Here is a 20,670-nt window from a genome sequence, read left to right on the forward strand (position 1 = left end):
TTATTGAAGCTAGACAATCCACGACTTGGCAAGAACTCCAGGATATTCTCCTGAGTTACGATTCCAAAATGGAACGCCTCAATGCCTTGTCTGGTTCAACCAAACTCCTGAATGGCTTGACCTATCCTACCGTTAACCTAGCCACCAAGCCCAACCATCAAGGACCAAGTCATAGACCTGGTTCCAACTTTTATGGTGGCAACAACAGAGGTGGACATGGGGGCAACAGAGATGGAGTTCGATTGCGTGGCTGAGGAGGTAGAAGCAGTGGTTCTAAACCAACTTGCCAAGTCTGTGGCAAGTATGGTCATTCAGCAGCATTTTGTTATAACCGGTTTGATGAAACCTACATGGGCTCAGTCCCAGGGAGCAGCAACAATCAAGGCAAGACCTCATAGAATCCTTCAGCATTTGTGGGACACCTGATATGTTGGACCATGATGCTTGGTATGCAGATAGTGGAGCTAGTAATCACATCACTGCTGAAAGTGGAAAAATGAAGTCCAAGATGGAGTATCATGGTAAAGAGCGTCTCATTGTGGCAGATGGAAACAAACTAACGAACTCTCATATTGGTAGTGGTAAATTGAAAACAAACTCTTCTGTCCATTCTCTGTTGTTGAATGAAGTTTTACATGTTCCCAAGGTCACTAAGAATCTTATTAGCATATCAAAACTAACTTCAGACAATAATGTTTTTGTTGAATTTTTCTCTGATTGTTGTTTTGTGAAGGACAAGGCAACCAAGAAGGTTGTGCTCCAAGGGAAACTTAAAGATGGCCTCTATCAATTCACTCTACCAAAAAGCCAGTCAGCTTCCTCTTACAAATCCAAGCCGAGACCTTTATTTCAGTCCTGTTTTGTGTCTAAGTCTTGTTCTAGTTTTTCTAATGAGTCAAAGTCTGATGTAACTCAACTAGTGGTTGAGAGGTCTTCTTTTTCAATCAAGGAGAAATGGCACAAAAGGCTAGGCCATCCATCCAATCGAGTCCTAGGAATAGTTTTGAGTCAAATCAATGTAAGAAACATCAGTAATAAAGAAGAATTTTTTTGTGATGCATGTCAACTTGGAAAGTCTCAATCTCTTCCTTTTAAAACTAATCATAACCGGGCCAATTTTCCTCTTGAACTAATACACACTGATGTTTGGGGACCAGCTCTAGTCATGTAAAACACTAATTTCCGATTCTCCATCCATTTTGTAGATGATTATAGTCGCTATACTTGGATTTACCCTCTGCGAGCCAAGTCTGAAGCATTAACTGCTTTTGTTCAATTTAAATCCCTTGCTGAAAACCAGTTTGACAGGCGAATCAAGAAGCTTCAAACGGATTGGGGTGGTGAATATCAAGAATTCACCAACCTTGTCACAGAAAAGGGAATAGGTTTTCAACACTCTTTTCCTCACACTTCTGCTCAAAATGGAAGAGCAGAACGAAAGCATAGACACATCGTAGAGATGGGTCTCACTCTGTTGGCTCAAGTTGGAATTCCACAAAAATATTGGTGGGATGCTTTCCAAACATCAGTCTATCTCATAAATAGGCTCCCTACTCCTGTTTAAACAATAAATCACCCTTTGAAATATTACATTTCAAACTACCTGATTATAAATTCCTTAAAGTTTTCGGTTCCACTTGCTATCCATGCCTTAGGCCTTACCAAACACATAAGTTTGAGTATCACTCCACTAAATGTGTGAATCTTGGTTACAGTGAACATCACAAGGGCTACAAGTGCCTTAGTAGCACTAGCAGATTGTATATTTCCCGAAATGTAGTCTTCAATGAGCAAGAGTTCCCATTCAAGTCAGGTTTTCTAAACACACATCAGCCTGAGCATTAGATTTATGTCCATGTTCCCTTCTGGTCTGCTTCCTTTCACCATAACAGGTCCTTTCCAACCAATCCAATTGATAGTATTCATCCACGGAATACCAGGACACCACCTGACTTGGAACCATCATTTTCACTTGACAATCAGGTAGATTCAACTAACCATGTTGTTTCTGGTTTTGATATGACTAATAACTCTCCTAATACTTCCTCTAGCTCCAAAGTTTCATCAACAACATCTTCTCAAAGCTGCCCTATAGAACCCCTTCAAGCAGATTGTGAACTTGAGCAACCGGCAACAGTTAAAAATAAAGAATGCTGAGAATTTTCTCTTTACTGTTTAATTTCTTGCTCAACGGTTACATGATGATGAGTATACAATTGCTATTTATACAAAGATAGGCAGGGTATAAAAGGAATAAAAGAATATTCAGGTTGTACAAAATATCCCACAAAGTGAGGAAAAGGAGAAACGGATTGTACGATTGTACAATTGCCAATTATGAGCTAGCTGGCATCATTGTGGTCCTTGCTGAATTCTGTTATAAAAAATTCTTTGTCATCATCGTGACCATCATTGATTTTAGCAGAGGCATTTTCATTTCTTTCAACACGCCCCCTCAAGCTTTGCTGTGGTGAAGGTATAACAGCCAGCTTGTTCTTGAGATAATGGAACTGTGACACGTTGAGGGACTTTGTCAAGATGTCAGCAATTTGTTCTTCTGTGGGAATATACTTGACCTCAACCTCTTTGTTCAACACTTTGTCCTTAATGAAATGTACATCAATTTCTATGTGTTTTGTTCTTGAATGAAAGACCGGATTTGCTGCTAACTGTCGAGCTCCATAATTGTCGCACCATAGCAGGGCAAGATATCTGCATTTGACTCCCATTTCGGTGAGTAAAGATTGCAACCAAACTACCTCAGTACAAGCTTGAGCTAAGGCTCTATACTTTGCTTCGGTACTTGATCGGGCCACTGATTTTTGCTTTCGAGAACTCCAGCTAACAAGGTTATCACCAAAATAAACACAGTAGCCTGTTGTGGATTTTCGGTCATCAAGTGAGCTTGCCCAATCAGAGTCACAAAAACCTTCAATAGTTAAGGCAGAGGCTCGAGTAAATGGTATTCTTTCTCCAATTGAACCTGCAAGATATCTCAGTATTTTCTTGCAAGCACTCTAGTGATGTTGAGTTGATGCTTGAAGAAATTGACTTAATTTATTCACGGAGTAGGCAATGTCTGGACGGCTGAGAGTGAGGTATTGAAGGGCTCCTATGACACTTCGATAGAGAGTTTGATGTTCAAAGGCAGCGCTGTCTTGAAGGCTCAACTTGTTGCTTTGATTCATTGGTGTTGGACATGATTTGGCGTGTAACATGTTGGTTTTCTTCAAGAGATCAAGAGTGTATTTGGTTTGAGATAAATGTAATCCATCATGCCCCCTAGTTATCTCAAAGCCAAGAAAATAGGTGACTGAACCAAGAGATTTGAGAGCAAATAAGGCCTGGAGCTGAGTGATAATCACAATGACTTGAGTTGCATTATTCCCGGTAAGAAGGATATCATTGACATAGCCAAGAACAAATAGGAGAGCATCACCGTTGGTATAGAAAAATAGTGAAGAATCTGCTATTGAGCTGCTGAAACCAAGAGCAAGTAGGGAGCTTTTGAGCTTGTCGAACCATGCACAAGGCGCTTGTTTCAGGCCATAGAGGGCTTTAGTGAGTTTGCATATTGCATTTGGATTATTGGGATCAACGAAGCCAGCTGGTTGTTCCATGTAGACTTCTTCTTCAAGGGTGCCATTGAGAAAGGCATTATCGATGTCAATTTGTTGAATATCCCAAACATAATTGACTGCCAAAGAGAGAATGATGCAAATTGTTGTTGGCTTAACGACGGGACTAAAAGTCTCAAAGAAATCAATTCCGGGCTGTTGTTGAAAGCCTTTGGCGACAAGACGAGCTTTGTAACGATTGATAGTGCCATCTGAATTATATTTAACACGATAGACCCATTTGTTGTCAACAATATGGAGATGAGGTTGTCTTGGTACAAGCAGCCATGTACAGTTTTTGATGAGAGTAGTATTTTCTTCTTGCATTGTTGAATACCATTTTGGGGAGGCTAAAGCTTGTTCAACAGTTTCAGGAAGAGGTTCTTCATGAGGGATAGGAACAGTGATTTGAGGAGTAGTGGTTAAGAAGATTTGTGGTTTAAAAATTCCTTCTTTGGAGCAAGTTATCATTGTGTGAGTGGGCTGTGGTGGTTGAGGTATTGGTGTTTGGGAAATGGGTACTGGTGTGGGCATTTGATGTTGCTGAACTGGTGCAGTGGATATGGGTAGATTATTTTCAAGTGGTAAAGGGGAATGAGAATTGACTGAAAGTGGAGTCTTACTAGGACTATCAAAGGATGTTGACTTCGAGATTGGACTAGAAGGAGCTAGAGCAGGGAGCGATGAGCAATGATCTACTTCAGCTACAGTATTTTCTTCATCATGATCCTGTTCAAAGGGAGACACAAAAGGCAGCCATTGGCTGTACTGGAAATGAGTGGAGCATGTATTTATTTCATAATTTTTAAAACAAGAGGTGTTGAATCCAGAGGCAAAAGGAAACTCTGTCTCATTGAATGTGACACTTTGGACAATATAGATCCGTCCAGAAGGATGTAAACATTTGTATCCTTTGTGATTGGGACTGTATCCCAGAAACACACATTTTGTGGATCTGAAATGAAGCTTGTGCTGATTGTAGTCACGAAGGTGAGGGAAGGATGCACATCCAAAGACTCTAAGAAAGTTGAGGTTTGGTTTAACTTTGAAGAGAACTTCAGTTGGTGATTTGTGCTTGACTGTGGGTGTTGAGAGATGATTGATGAGAAAGGTGGCTGTACTGAAAGCTTCCCACCAGTAATGGAGAGGAATGGAGGCTTGAGTTAGGAGTGTAAGTCCCATTTCTACAATATGACGATGTTTTCTTTCGGATTTACAATTTTGAGGATGTGTGGGAGGACATGGATGCCTAAAATGAATTCCTAGGGAGCTCAAAAATGATGCTAAACTTCTGTACTCACCACCCCAATCAGAGTGGAGAGTTTTGATTTTGTGTTCAAATTTTCTTTCAACAAACTTTTGGAAACTAATAAAGATTTCTTTTACATCGATTTGAGCTTTAAAGGAAAAATCCAAGTGAAATTACTGAATTCATCTATGAAATGAACATAATACCTATATCCATCTCTAGACAAAATTGGTGAGGGTCCCCATACATCTAAATGGATGACTTCAAGGGGTTTACTTGCTGTTTTTATAAATGAATGGTAATGTTTATGCTTGGATTTACCAATATGGCAGGCATCACAAAATTTGGGTACAATTTTAAAAAGATACTTTTTCATTGATGAGCATGTGTTTCATTACATTTAGACTTGGGTGCCCAAAGCGCATATGCCAAATACTAGGATCATTAGTATTGGCAGATTGGACAAACAAAGACTGAGCAATAGGACTGGACTCATTGGATTGACTTTTACAGTGAGAGTTTGAGTGAATACTCTTCTTGGAATTTAAAGAGATAGAAAAACATTGACTCTAATTTCTTGAAGATGCTGAACTGACACATGACGAAGGAAGTTGAAGTTGATATAGATCATTGCTAAGCGTTCCCCGAGCTAGTTCCTTCCTCGTAGTTAGATCCTTGATAACACAATAGTCAGAATAAAACTCAACATAAATCAAATTATCTTTGGTTAGCTGAGAAATAGATAACAAGTTTTTGGCTATTTGAGGGACACATAACATATTATTCAGCAATAGGGAAGAAGAGTCAGACAGTTTCAAAATATTATTTCCAACCTCAGTGATTGAAAGTGGTTGTCCATTACGAATGAGCAACTGCTTTGTACCTTTGTTTTCAGACTTGTGCTGCAGGTTCTGACCGTCAGGGGTGATGTGGTTTGTAGCCCCACTGTCTATGTACCAAGCATTGTCTTGGTGGCCATCAGTTGAGGAAGAGGAGAAGTAGGCTTGTTGTCCCTGACCAGATGGTGATTGGCTTGAGAAGGCAGCAGTGTTCGACTGATTTGAGGCAAGAGGTGGAGCTTGAAAGTTAATGTCAAACTTGTGGTAACATTTGGAGATGACATGGCCAGCATGATTACACAGTTGGCATATTGGGCGATTTCCCCTACCTCCTCGACTACGGCCTCGACCACGAGGGAAGTATCCTCGACCCTGAGATCCATTAGAGCCAGAAGAGCCACCATTGATTGTTGCAGGTCTGCGGAATCGAGTAGCAAAGTTGGCACTAGGAGAGGAGAGGTCACCAACTACAGGAGTATTGAGCTGCTCCAAACGCATCTCCTGGCTTTGCAAAAGAAACTGAACTTCCTGCAGAGTAATAGGGTCAGGCCGAGAGGTTAAAGTGAAGACAACAGGGTCATATTCATGTCTCAAGCCACCTAAAATATAGAGAATCAATTCCTCATCTGATATGAGTTGTCCTGTTGCAGAAAGATTTTCAGCCAAACTAGTCATCTTCAACATATAGTCATGAACAGAGAGGTTGCCTTTCTTGAGAGATTGCAACTGAAAACGAATCTGTATGGTTCGAGCCTTCGATTGAGTAGTAAATAAAAGTTCAAGAGTATGCCAAACTTCAAAGGAATTAGTACACCTGACTATGTGACCAAACATGGTCTCGGAAATGGAGTTTAGCAGCCAACTCATTATAGCTTGATTCGTTCTTTGCCAGAGAGCATAGCCAACGTTCAGCTGTCGAGATTCTCCCGAAACAGGGCCTCCAATGGTGTTGTCAATGAACTGTGGAGGACAAACTTTCGTGCCAAGAACATAGCCTTCGAGGTCGTGCGCACGAAGAGCAGGTAACACTTGAGACTTCCAAAATGAGTAGTTTCCACAGCCAAGCTTTAAGGTGAGTGGCGCAAGGCTTTGGAAGATCGATACTGGGGGAGTCACGTCAACAGCAGGTTGAATCGGAGCAGAGGGAGTATCAACAGCAGCAGCATGGTTGACGGTCTCGGTGCTACTGGTGTTGGAATCTCCAGGAGTAGCCATCGACGAGGGTCATTTATGTTGCTCTGATACAAAGTTAAAAATAAAGAATACTGAGAATTTTCTCTTTACTATTTAATTTCTTGCTCAACGGTTACATGATGATGAGTATACAATTGCTATTTATACAAAGAGAGGCAGGGTATAAAAGGAATAAAAGAATATTCAGGTTGTACAAAATATCCCACAAAGTCAGGAAAAGGATAAACGGATTGTACGATTGTACAATTGCCAATCATGAGCTAGCTGGCATCATTGTGGTATTTCCTGAATTCTGTTAAAAAAAATGCTCTGTCATCATCGTGACCATCATTGATTTTAGCAGAGGCATTTTCATTTCTTTCAACAACAACACACATAGATGAACATGCATCCATTCATCCTATGGTAACCCGATCCAAAGCAGGGATTTTCAAACCAAAAGTTTACTCGATGCAATCACAGTGGGAACCTATAAGCGAGGAACCATATTCAGTAGAGGAAGCTGTTGGTTTTTATTGATCAAATCAGAGATTATACGTAGCGGAACAACAATCAAATTGTTAATTTAATCCCACAAGATTTCTAGATCTACTTCTTCACATGCATATATATATATTGAATCAAATACATGAATAGAAAAAAATACCTCAGGTTCTTCCTTGCTGCTATCTTTTTGTATGGAAAAATCCTTGAGATCTCACACCAAGATCTTCCAAAATGTTCTCAGCACACAAAGAACGAGTGTGGGCTCGCTATACAAAATAATAGGCAAAATCTATTTATCAGATGTTCTCAACACATGAGATTTGATAAATTTTGGACCTAGGTTTTGTGAAGAATAGTGACTTTTGTTTGTATCACTGTTCTCTTTCTCTGAGAAATATTTCAAGATATTTTTCTATCCCTGAAAAGTTACGTTCTGAAAAAACTGATATCCTATATTTAATATATCCAATATATTGAAAATAAAATATTAGTTCTTTTAAACAATTTGAAAATAACTAATCAGTTATCAGATTATGTTTAAATAATAGTATTTTAATCATATTAGAATATCTCATTATTTATTTAATATTTAAATAACTAAAATTGTGGAACCAAGAAACTACTTAGAGTCTCTTATGCGTGTAGCACAGTGACTGTGCACTATGCTACACGTGTACCACATGCCAGGGATGGTATGTGATTTTTCCCAATTTTTATTATTATTTACATACCAAAAATCTCAAAAATAAATTAATTCGAAATAAATTATATTTTTGTTAAATCTAATAATTAATTAATTCTCAATTAATTAATTACACATAATTATACAATAATTATGTTTGATGCATAGAAAAATATTTTACTTATCAAATAAGTCATTTTTGCCCATTTTTGTATTTACCTTTGTCAGTGTTTATTTGAGACATTTCGGGGACCATGGACCTATAACATTAAGCTCCAATAAATTGAAACTAAATAATTAAACTCTTTAATTATAATATTTAATTTATTAATTCTGATATTTCTCCACTATAAATTCAGAATTGCACTCTTTATGTTATAGATATACTTTTACAGAAATCTTATCTTAAGTCGTCCATTGATATAACCATCTTACAATAGTTCAACCCTCTAATTAATTAGTTCATAAATTAGAATGGAAGAATTACCATTTTACCTTTCTAATTTACTTCTTATTCCTTAAGTACCATTAATTCACTAGTGAATAATTAATCTATAATTTAATTATAGATTTGAGCTCAAAATCATTCAGTTCCAGAATTAACCCTTAAGGGAACTAATATACGATCCATTAAGAAAGATTAGATTCTGTATTGTTGATACATGTTCCCAGCCATCCATGATATTAAATCTCCAAAACAAAAGTCATTAGCCTCATTCTATGAAGAGACCTTAACGAATGAATCAAAAGATTTAATAAACATGAACAGGAGTTCATGAACACTCAGGATTTAGATTGATCTATAAATGATCATCAGTTATGATATGAATTACAAGTCTTTATTGTTAAATGGTTTTTGGATAAAGACTTTAATTCATATCGGTCCATGTCATATATAATCATATTATATAAAGCACCTTTACCGAGATGTCTTACCACATCAATAATCCGAATCTAGATTATTTGTATCATTATGATACTCGGTAAACCGTACTTACAACTCCAATTAAAGAATTCCATAACTTTAATTTGTTGTTGTTGACTATTTTTATTCATTCATGTGATCTTAATTCTCTCCTACTAATACAATATCACATCCTCAATAATGAATATGGAATTTTTTCTGATATTTACAAAATTATTCAAACAATAATTTAACAATCTAAATATAACAATAATAATAAACCATTGTATTTATTTATTCACAGAAAAAAACAAATGTCTTTTACATGCTTTTTGGACACACTCCTAACAATCTCCCACTTGTACTTAAAGCAAGTAAGGCATTTCTCTCAATCCCATATTACATACATGACCCTCGAATTGCTTTGCGGGAAGCGTCTTCGTGAATGGGTCTGCCAGGATGTGTTATGATACGACTTCAAAATGGACACATCTCCTCTATGTACGATTTCTCTGACTAAGTGGTATTTGCGCTCTATATGTTTTTCCCTCTTGTGGCTTCTTGGTTCTTTAGAATTAGCCACTACTCCACTGTTGTCACAGTAAAGAACAAGTGGTTTCTCCACTTCTGGAACAACTTTCAGATCGGAGTAGAACTTTTTGAGCCACTCAACCTCCTAAGCTGCTTCACAAGCCGCTATATACTCGGCTTTTATGGTGGAGTCTGCAATGCTGGTTTGCTTATTGCTTCTCCAGACTAATGCTCCTTCTACAACAATAAACACTGATCCAGAAGTCGATTTCCAACTATCTCTGTCTGATTGAAAATCAGAATCAGTGTAACAGGTGGGGTTCAGGTCTCCACCTGAATATACAAGCATATAATTTCTAGTATTTCTAAGATACTTGAGAATATTCTTCACTGCAATCCAATGACTCAATCCAGGATTGGATTGATAATGGCTGACTATCCCTACTGCATAACAAATGTCAGGTCTTGTACACACATGGCGTACATTAGACTGCCTACTGCTGAGGCATAGGGATACTGTCTCGTGTCTTCCTTTTCTTGAGGTGTTTTGGGACACTGCTCCTTGGAAAGGAATACTCCAGAACGGGTTGGCATATCACCCTTTTTGAAGTTTTGCATATTAAAGCGTTCTAGCACCTTATCAATATAAGTTGCTTGAGACAGTGCCAAAGTTTTGTTCTGTCTTCCTCTAAGAATCTTAATGCCCAGAACATACTTGGCTTCTCCCAAATCCTACATTTGGAATTGTTTAGCTAACCAGTTCTTTACCCTTGATAATGATGTTACGTCATTTCCAATCACTAATATATCATCAACGTAAAGAATGAGGAATACTACTATGCCATCTTTGATTTGTTTATAGACACAAGGTTCGTCAACATTTTGTTCAACAACCAAATGTTTTACGTGTGTCATCAAATCTAAGATTCCAAGATCTAGAAGCTTGTTTGAGTCCATGAATGGACCTAAGAAGCTTGCAAACCTTTTGATCTTGATCTTTTAATTTGAACCCTTCTGCTTGAGACATGTAAATGGTTTTGTCAAGGCAGCCATTCAAAAAAGTTGTTTTGACATCCATTTGCCAGATCTCGTAATCCATGCACACAGCTATGGACTAGAGTATACGAATGGATTTTAGCATGGATAATGGAGAAAAGGTTTCTTCATAGTCAACCCTTTCTTACAGGAGAAAAGGTTTCTTCATAGTCAACCCATTCTTTCTGTGTGTAACCTTTGGCTACAGGCCTTGCTTTGAAAGTCTCTACTTTCCCATCCGCTCCTCTTTTCTTCTTGAATATCCACTTGCAACCAATGGGTTTGATATTCTCAGTTGGATCTTCAAGAACCCAGACAGAATTGGAATACATCGATTCCATTTCTTGGTTCATGGCTTCTTGCCATTTTTCCTTGTCAGAATGATTCATTGCATCTTCAAATGTCAATGGATCATTTTTGTTTGTGTCAAACACAAGCATTTGAACTTCGTGTTCATAGCGTGTGGGTTACTTATTAACCCTCCCACTACGACGAGGTTCTCTACTATTCCGACTAGAACTAGTAGTTTCCTGTTGCCGTTTTTTTTATTGGTTATTGCTGGTGACTTTGCAACTTCATTCGAGATCATCTCCTCCAGTACAACCTTATTGCGAGGTTTGTGGTTATTAACATAGTCATATACAAGAAAAGTTACATTTGTCAATACAAATGTTTTATTTTCTTTTGGACTATAGAAAATTCCACCTCCAGTCTCTTTGGAATATCCCACAAACATACACATTTCAGAGTGCGTTTCCAACTTCTCGATCTTCCCTTTAAGCACATGTGCAGGACACCCCTAAATTCGAAAATGGTGTGAACTAGGTTTACAACCATTCCATAATTCTATGGGTGTCTTTTGGATATACTTAGATGGAACATCATTCAATATGTATAGAACACATTGAATCGAATAGCCCCTGAATGACAGTGATAATGATGAGAAACTCATCATTCATCTAATCATATCTAATAACATTCTATTCCGTCTTTCCGAAACACCATTTTATTGTGGCTTTTCAGATGTAGTGAGTTGGAATTGAATGCCATGCTCACATAAATAGTTTTTGAATTCACAATCCAAGTACTCTCCTCCTCGATCAGATTGAAGAGCTTTTAGTGATTTACCTAATTGCTTTTCAGCCTCTGCTTGAAATTCTTTTAACTTTCCAAAAGTTTCAGATTTTCTTTGCATTAAGTATAGGTAACCATATCTTGAATAATCGTCAATGAAAGTGACGAAATATTCATAGCCTCCTCTTGCTTGTACATTAAGTGGATTGCAAACATCCGTATGTACTAGCTGAAGTGGTTCTGTGGCTCTTAAACCTTTAGCAAAGAAAGGTCTCTTGGTCATTTTGCCTTTTAGACAGGATTTACAAACAGGGAGAGATCCAATAAATGGTTCTCTTAAAGGACTATCCTTTACAAGCCTATTTATTCTGTCTAGACTAATATGACTCAATCTCAAGTGCTACAGATATGTTTCACTATCGGAATCAATTTAATAGATTTAGGATTACCTGTTTTAAATAATTCAGAATTATAAAAATTTTTGTCATTCATTGTAAGTATGTAAACTTTGTTTATCCCAAAGCATTTGCATAACAAGTAAATAGATAATTTCTTTAAATAATAACTACTTTATTAATAAAAGAAATAAATGTTATGCAAAAATTAGAAATAAGTTTCCAAACGTTAATAATCAAAATTACTAATAATAAACTAAATTTCTAGACTGTAGTTTTCTTTGTTTAAAGAAATTTAAATTTTTTAAAACAAAATAAAGAAATTTAAATTGTTCAACTTACAATAAAAAATTACTAAATAAAACTACTCTCCAACTTCTCCAGCTCTTTACTCGCTATTCAAAATCCTCATCAGTCTCTTCCTCTTTTTCAGGGTTGTGATTCTGCAAAAGGAAAAACAAAAGAAAAATAGATTAGTGGCATATATTTTTTAATCTACTATCCAAAAATTTGAATTTGATATTCATAATATTTGAATCTACTATTCAAAGTTGAAAAAATATATGTAAAGCTTATTTACCTTTTTCGTTTGATATAAACGATGACACTCAGCAAATACTTCCTCTGTCATTGCTCGCCACATCTCATGTGCTGAGTCATAGTGTATATATTTTTCTTTTGTTTCGTCAGGCATGGTTGAAAGCATGCAATAACGTGCCAACCAATTGGATTTCATCCAATTTGCATATTTTTCTTCTGCTTCATAGCTAGTAACCAGAGGTGGTTCTGTTGGAGGTTTTTCACAGGTTGTTGACATCATCTTCTTATAAGAAAAAATGGTCAACATGCCTCGAAACCAGTGTTGCATATTTTCAGGTTCAAAAACCAAGGATTTGAGAAAAGCATCGGTGTGTAATTCACCAATAGACATTTTTGCTGGCAATAAATAAATACAAATAAATATTATTATATTTAGAAAAATAAATATCAAAGTTTCAGAAATTAAACGTGATGCATGAGCACAATTAAAACACATAAAATAAAGATTAATTTCCACGATAAAATTTTCTAACAATTAAAGTGCCGCCTTAGGGTCGGTCAAATTAATTTTAGAGAATTTATAAGACATTCTTATCTTTATTGTTCAAAAACTTAAAATAACTCTTTATTTTCTCTTTTAAACATTAAAGTACCGCTTAGTTTGGTCAAGTTATGATTATCCAGTGCAAAAACTTCATCATAACTTTGTGAGTGTAACCCATTATTTCGGAGTTCATGACTTAACTTAGATCATGCCGCCTTAGGGTCGGTCAAGCCTAAAATACATCATTAGTTCCTATCTTTGTAAGAAATATAACCTTGCTATTGATATGTCTAGACACCTTCCTTAGGGGACGAAAACAAAGCCGTCGCGAGGCGCTATTCATATCTCACGGTGTTATATTAATAATGGAGACCACGGGTTATGTTTGAGATATCAACCCTCTCCCACTCACTATTTTGAAATAAGTGTTTTTAACCTAATTAATTCCAAATTAATTATAACATCTTTAAACCTTATGAACATAATTAAAATTGGAAAGAAAGAGGGTTTCTAGGTCCATATCCAATTTTAAATTACCAATTATGTTAATCTAAACTTTACTAAAAAAACAATTTTAAAATAACGTTGGTTTAGAGAAATTAAGTCATAAAGACTTAAAAAATGGTGTGATATTTTACCAAGTTTTCAAAAATAAAACTAAGTAATTTACATTCAATTGATTTCGCAAAACAATTCATATAAACATATAGGACAATCCTAATAATCATGTTTCTACTAATGAGATGCATTATTATGTCTGTGTGGGTTTTTATGTATGGCACAAAATGCATGAACATGTTATCAATCACACCAATCACATGAAAATAATTATTTAAATAAATAAACAATAAATGTTGAACCGGGTGCTTTTAGGTATTTCTAATTTTACAACCACTTTATAAAATTAAAAAAATAAAATAAAACCGCCTTGATCTCCATCGAGCTTCTTTACTTACTGTCGGTAGGATATGTGTTGTTGTTGGTCCAGAATAATAATAATAAAACAATTTTCTAATTATTTTGATTAATTAAAACAAACTTTTAAATAATCATTATTTTTATTTTTCTTTCTAATTAAAACAAATTTTAATTAAAATTAGAAACTGAAATAATTAAATAAAATCTGTTATTTTTTAAATTAAATTTTGAAATAATATTTTCAAAAAGTTTGTTAGGATAACAAAATGATCACATTATTTAAATATCAGATTTCTAATAAATAGGATATTTAACATTTAAAATTTTAAAAAAATAACAGAATAATTTCAGAAAAAATAAAAAAAAAATATGGACAAGTAGGACGGGGACACATGGCGTCAAACGGGGCTGGACTGTATGAAACTGTACGGACCCGTCCGTACGGTCTGTACGATGTCCCGGCAGCGGCCTCGGAGGAGCGGTGGCTGAATTCTGAATCCAGGGCTCCGTTCTAACTTTTGTGTTATCAGAATTACAATTTTATGGTGTCGAAAACCAAATAAAATTACAGAAATCCTATGCCCTTTAATGGCTTACACAATGATCTAATCATAAAAAAATCATAAGCCAAAAACACCATACAATTAACGATTCAACATTCCCATGCATTCAATCATATTAAGGCATCCATTCATTCATCAAAATAAATAAATGTATAAAAGTAAACCCACACAGATTCAATATATATATATATGTGAAGATGGCTCTGATACCATTTGTTTGTTTTTATTGATCAAATAAGAGATTATACGCAGCGGAACAACAATCAAATTGTTAATTTAATCCCACAAGATTTCAAGATCTACTTCTTCACATGCATATATATATTGAATCAAAGACATGAATAGAAAAAAATACCTCAGGTCCTTTCTTGCTGCTATCTTTTTGTATGGCAAAATCATTGAGATCTCACACTAAGATCTTCCAAAATGTTCTCAGCAAACAAAGAACGATTGTGGGCTCGCTATACAAAATAATAGGCAAAATCTATTTATCAGATGTTCTCAATACATGAGATCTGATAAAATTTGGACCTGGGGTTTGTGAAAAACAGTGACTTTTGTTTGTATCACTGTTCTCTTTCTCTGAGAAAGATTTCAAGATATTTTTCTATTCCTGAAAAGTTACGTTCTGAAAAACTGATATCCTATATTTAATATATCCAATATATTAAAAATAAAATATTAGTTATTTTAAACAATTTGAAAATATCTAATAAGTTATCAGATTATGTTTAAATAATAATATTTTAATCATATTAGAATATCTCATTATTTATTTAATATTTAAATAACTAAAATTGTAGAACCAAGGAACTGCTCAGAGTCTCTTATGCGTGTAGCACAGTGATTGTGCACTGTGCTACACGTGTACCACATGCCAGGGATGGCATGTGATTTTTCCCAATTTTTATTATTATTTAAATACCAAAAATCCCAAAAATAAATTAATTCAAAATTAATTATATTTTTGTTAAATTAAATAATTAATTAATTACACAAAATTATACAATAATTATGTTTGATGCATAGAAAAATATTTTACTCATCAAATAAGTCATTTTTGCCCATTTTTGCATTTACCTTTGTCAGTGTTTGTTTGAGCCATTTCGGGGACCATGGAACTATAACATTAAGCTCCAATAAATTGAAAATAAATAATTAAACTCTTTAATTATCATAGTTAATTTATTAATTCTGATATTTCTCCACGATAAATTCAGAATTGCACTCTTTATGCTATAGATATTGTAATGCCCCGGAATCCCTAATGCAGTTTAATGGCTGGATTAGTAGGTCGGGAGGGTCATAACTGTTTAATTATGCCATTAAATGATAATATGCATGTTTATGTGAATTATATTATAATATGATGTTATATGCATGCATGTGGGTCCGCATTTGATTATTATAATATTTTGGTAATTTGGCCCGTTGAGGGCATAACTGTATATTTGAATGCATGTCGGTGACATATTGTTGAGACCACATTATAATGTGGGTTTGTTCGAGCTATTCGGCATGAGACGATCATGGAGTATTAATTAGCGGTCTAGTCATAACAGGTTTAAGTTCGGGGCTCGGGATGAGTCTCGGGGTAATTTTAATGATTAGAATGTTACGGGGAATTAAAGGGTAACAAGATATAAATTATGGGTGTTTGAGATTATCAAGAATAGCAGGAATTGGAGAGCATTAATTATGATTAACGAGATAGGTGGGAAATACAAATTTTGCCCTTGGGAGCCTTTAGAAACCCTTATTAGACCTAGGGGTATTTTGGTCTTTTCACCCCTAGGATAGATATAAGCCATTTTAGGCTATGAAAGAAGAGAAAAATAGAGGATCACTTGAAGCTTCTCCCATACCTTCTTTCCTTCAGCTTTCTTTGTGATTTTTGAGCCATTCTTGAGGATTCAAGCTTGGGAAGTAAGCCTTGGGAGTTTGGGAGAGTGTTCAACCATTGAAGAGCATCATAATCTGAGGTTGAGGTAAGTTTCTAGCCATCGAATTCCCTGGTTTGCCTAGTTTTAGTTGTGATTTGAAGTTGAGATTTCTAGATTGGATGCTTGGTTTTGTTGGAAGTTTTGGCTAGGGTTCCTATGGTTGTGATGTTTGGGGTATGTGAGGATGGTTTTTGGGTTCATTTGGCACAAAAAATGGGATTTGGAAGCATTGGAATCAGGTTAGAATCGAAGGAGTCGAAGAAGGAGGTTTCAAGGGAGTGCTGTTCTAGGGGTAGCGCTACAGCGCCCATCAGAGGGCGCTATAGCGCTACACAGGATTGTTTCTGGGTGGTTGGGGATTCTGAATATTGCGCTAGGGAGCAGCGCTGTAGCGCTACTCTATTCCTCCAGTATCCCGTTTTGAGTATTTTTAAGGGTTTTTGGCTCGGGGTTTCAATCCTTAAGGCCCGGGATCGAATCTACTCACCGTGTGGGCATGTTTCGAGGTCCCGAGAGTGGGGTTTAGGTTAAGACCCTTTCAATGTTGATTTTCATTAATGGAGGTTATAATTGGTTGTGATTAGGTAACCGCTAAGGAACCAAAATGTTGATCATTCTCAGGAGTCGTTCTTATTATATTTCTCGCTCAAACAAAAGGCAAGAAAACTACACCCTGTGTATATGACATGCATGATTATTGTTGAGGCATGTTGGTTGATAAATGTGGACATTGATTGCATATTAAATTCTAGCAGATGTTGTTTACTTGTGTATGGCACTGATTAGTCAGGGACGGCCCTGGTCGCGTATTACTGACCTAAGAGTCAGGAACGGCGTAAGCGTCCTGAACGCAGGGCCAAATGAAGATTAGATCTAATCGATATCAACATTGAATGGCTCTAAGGCATTAATGCTGGACCAACCCTAAGGTCGATGAAACTTATAAGCGCTTGACTAGTCTAAGCTAGTTACTCAGAGCCAGGGCCTAAGGCTTAGGTGACTGTTTGTCACATGGCTAGGGAATGATGTTCCAGGGTTATGACTCTATGATCATGAGGAAGGTTATGTTGGTGACTAGTCACCATGCACCTATCCTGTTAAAGCTAGTGAAAGGTTCACTTCTTTGTTAAGCCCTGGTGACCCTATCGTCACATGGCTGAAGGGAGCTTTACCCACCTTAGTGATTTTTCCTCTGTCACTTATCTGTTTTGGACTGAAAGTCCTAAATGATTATTATGATCATTGTTGATATTATATCATGCTAAATTGTGTTTTCTTGCCGGGCCTTGGCTCATGGGTGCTATGTGGTGCAGGTAAAGGGAAAGAAAAGCTCACCCAGCCTTAAGTGGAGAGCTTAGGTGGTGATGTGTACATATGTGGCTGCTTGACCACACGGCCAAGGAGTTCTCAGAGAAACTAGGGGGTTTACCCTATTTTTGCCGCTTAGGTCGGCGGGTTTGTAAATTTGAAACAGTAATGACCATTTTGAGTTGTAAATAACTTGTAAATGTTTTGATCGGCCCATGAATAGTTTTATGTATTAAATAAAATATATCATTTCCTTTTTATTGGTTTTTTCCACCTTAACCTGTTAATAAAACTTAGAAGCACGTTTTTAACCAAAGGACTCGGGTAGCAGGTCAAATTTTCGGTTCACCGTTCACCGTAACTGTTCTGGGGTAACCAGGGCATTACAACTTGGTATCAGAGCGTGCCAAGGTTAGGGTTCCTGTAGATTGACTGGGCATGTACACACATCACTGAAGTTAAGCTCGACTCATGGTTTGGTAACTATTTATGTAGTTATATGTATAACTGCTTAAATATAGTATATATGCTTTACCTGTATGCATGAGACACCATGTTAAACATGTGCCCTGAAATATTATATCCTCAACAAATGTGTGCTAATTAGTACTGAGATTGCTGGAATATACTTATCAGTATTGTTGATTGTGAACCATTATGTGATACATGCTAAGTGCTAAATGCTATAAACATGTATCTGCTTGTATAATTGTATGACTGTGGAACGTCATAATTGTCTACTTGTTCTTGGACCGTAAGGAGGTAAGAGGTTTAGTTATTACTACCTGACTGGTCGTATTGATCATTGTTTCTGCAACGTATAACAGATAAGAATGATTCCAGGGTAGACAGATACTTTAGCTGGCCAGAGTGACTAGGGCCAGAATAATAATAGTCAGGGTTAGGAGAATGACCAGTCATAGATTCCACAGCCAGCTCCTGTAAACTTGCAGGAGATAATTAGTGATCTGCAGGCTACAGTGTTAAGACAGGGAGAAGAGATTCGTCTCCTGAAACAGAAGCAAGTGCCTGCAGTGGCCAGTGTATCAGAGGCACCCCCTGTGTCGGTGCCTACTGCAGAGCATCTACCTAAGGTTGGAAATAAGTGGGAACCTCTCTATGAAAGGTTCGGGAAGTAGTTGTTAGGAGTGTGTCCTAAAAGCATGTAACAGACATTTGTTTTTTCTGTGAATAAATAAATATAATGGTTTATTATTATTGTTATATTTAGATTGTTAAATTATTGTTTGAATAATTTTATAAATATCAGAAAAATTCCATATTCATTATTGAGGATGTGATCTTGTATTAGTACGAGAGAATTAAGATCACATGAATGAATAAAAATAGTCAACAACAACAAATTAAAGTTCTGGAATTATTTGATTGGAGTTGTAAGTATGATTTACTGAGTATCATAAAGATACAAAAATCTAGATTCGGATTATTGATGTGGTAAGACATCTCGGGAAAGGTACTTTATATAATATGATTATATATGACATGGACTGATATGAATTAAAGTCTTTATCCAAAAACCATTTAACAATAAAGACTTGTAATTCATATCATAACTGATGATCATTTATAGATCAACCTAAATCCTGAGTGTTCATGAACTCCTGTTCATGTTTATTAAATCTTTTGATCCATTCGTTAAGGTTTCTTCAAAGAATGAGGCTAATGAATTTTGTTTTGGAGATTTAATATCATGGATGGTTGGGAACATGTATCAACAATACGGAATCTAATCTTTCCTAACGGATCGTATATTATTTCCCTTAAGGGTTAATTCTGGAACTGAATGATTTTGAGCTCAAATCTATAATTGGATTATAGATTAATTATTCACTAGTGAATTAATGGTAATTAAGGAATAAGAAGTAAATTAGAAATGTAAAATGGTAATTCTTCTATTCTAATTTATGAACTAATTAATTAGAGGGTTGAACTATTGTAAGATGGTTATATCAATGGACGACTTAAGAAAAGTAAAAGTATATCTATAATATAAAGAGTGCAATTCTGAATTTATAGTGGAGAAATATCATAATTAATAAATTAACTATTATAATTAAAGAGTTTAATTATTTAGTTTCAATTTATTGGAGCTTAATGTTATAGGTCCATGGTCTCCGAAATGGCTCCAACAAATACTGACAAAGGTAAATACAAAAATGGGCAAAAAGGACTTATGTGATAAGTAAAATATTTTTCTATGTTTCAAACATAATTATTGTATAATTATGTGTAATTAATTAATTAAGAATGAATTAATTATTTGACTTACCAAAAATATAATTAATTTTGAATTAATTTATTTTTGGGATTTTTGGTATTTAAATAATAATAAAATTGGGAAAAATCACATGCTATCACTTGCATGTGGTACACATGTAGCACAGTGCACAGTCACTGTGCTACACGCATAAGAGACTGAGAAAGTTTGTTGGTTCCACAATTTTAGTTATTTAAATATTAAATAAATAATGAGATATTGTAATATGATTCAAATATTATTATTTAAACAAAAATCTGATAACTGATTAGTTATTTTCAAATTGTTTAAAATAACTAAGTTTTTATTTTAATATATTGGATACATTAAATATAGGATATCAATTTTTCAGAACGTAACTTTTCAGGGATATAAAAATATCTAGAAATCTCTCTCAGAGAAAGAGAATAGTGAAATATACAATAGTCATTGTTCTTCACAGTACCTAGGTGCAAAATTTATCAGATCTCATGTGTTGAGAACATCTGATAAATAGATTTTGCCTATTATTTGTATAGCGAGCCCATACTCCTTCTTTGTGTGCTGAGAACATTTTGGAAGATCTTGGTG

Source organism: Humulus lupulus, chromosome X (genome assembly GCF_963169125.1).
Source record: "Humulus lupulus chromosome X, drHumLupu1.1, whole genome shotgun sequence".
Taxonomy (NCBI): domain Eukaryota; kingdom Viridiplantae; phylum Streptophyta; class Magnoliopsida; order Rosales; family Cannabaceae; genus Humulus; species Humulus lupulus.